Here is a 681-nt window from a genome sequence, read left to right on the forward strand (position 1 = left end):
AGACAGCAGCATAGAAATGGAATTGGACATGGCCAGGTGCGGTGGCTCATGCCTATAATCCCAGCTGTTTGGGAGGCCGAGGCGGGTGGATCACTTGAGGTCAAGCGTTTGAGACCAGCCTGGCCAACATGGTGAAACCTCGTCTCTACGAAAAATACAAAAATTAGCCGGGCGTGCTGGCAGGCGCCTGTAATCCTAACTAATTGGGAGGCTGAGGCAGGAGAATGGCTTGAACCCGGGAGGCGGAGGTTGCAGTGAACTGAGATTGCGCCATTGCACTCTAGCCTGGGCAACTGAGTGAGACTCAGTCTCAAAAATAAAAAAAGAAAAGAGAAAAGAAAAGAAAAGACCCCTCTCTATGTTAAAGAATATAAGAAAGGAAGGAAGGAAGGGAGGAAGGGAGGGAGGGAGGGACGGAGGGAGGAAAGGAAAGAAAAAAGAAAGAGAAGGAAGGAAAAAAAGAAAGAAAAAGAAAGAGAGAAAGAAAGAAGGAAGGAAAGAAAGAAAGAAAAGAAAGAAAGAAAGAAAGAAAGAGAGAAAGAGAGAAAGAGAGAAAGAGAAGGAAAGAAAAGAAATAGGAGTGGACAAAACGGGTCAGACCTAAAGGTCACATACTGCAAGGGGCGGGCGGATGGGGAACCCGGCAAACCGGTCTCTCTGGATTCCTCCTGGCCTTTCTGA

This window comes from Macaca nemestrina, chromosome 20, assembly GCF_043159975.1.
Source record: "Macaca nemestrina isolate mMacNem1 chromosome 20, mMacNem.hap1, whole genome shotgun sequence".
Lineage (NCBI taxonomy): Eukaryota > Metazoa > Chordata > Mammalia > Primates > Cercopithecidae > Macaca > Macaca nemestrina.